Genomic DNA, 536 nt, shown 5'->3' with positions numbered 1-536 from the left:
GCTCTCTAACGGCTAAAATATATCCTCGGAATTCATCGGTTTTTTTCCTCGGAATACGTTTTTCCTCGGTATTCCATAAGAATATTCCGACGGATTAGTATTTCTTCGGAATTCCCTCGGAGCCTTCGGTATATTCCGAGGAAATTCCGAGGAAACCAAATTTTGTGTTTCCTCGGAAATTCCTCGGGATATTCCGAGGTTTTCATTTTCCGTCGGAATGTCCGTCAGAATACCGCTGTTTTCTTGTAGTGTCTTGGTTTCGGTTTGCTTTGAAAAAAACCGAAATCAAACACGCGTATTGATTATTTTAATGCTTTTAGTAATTTGGTTTGCTGTGGACAACAGTAGTATTCTTTTTTTTTTAATAATAATTACTCTTATTAGTCTGTCCAAAACGAGAATTCAAGTGATTCCAACAAAATGATCTAAAGTTAACGTAACATCTCTAGCTTCGTTCAACCACCACTATACCAGCGCGTTATGCTAGATAGTTTATAAACATCAAATTATCAATACACGTTCTCAACCGATGATGG

The sequence above is a fragment of the Brassica oleracea genome, chromosome C3, assembly GCF_000695525.1.
Source record: "Brassica oleracea var. oleracea cultivar TO1000 chromosome C3, BOL, whole genome shotgun sequence".
Classification (NCBI taxonomy): Eukaryota; Viridiplantae; Streptophyta; class Magnoliopsida; order Brassicales; family Brassicaceae; genus Brassica; species Brassica oleracea.
This window is presented reverse-complemented; position numbering follows the sequence as displayed.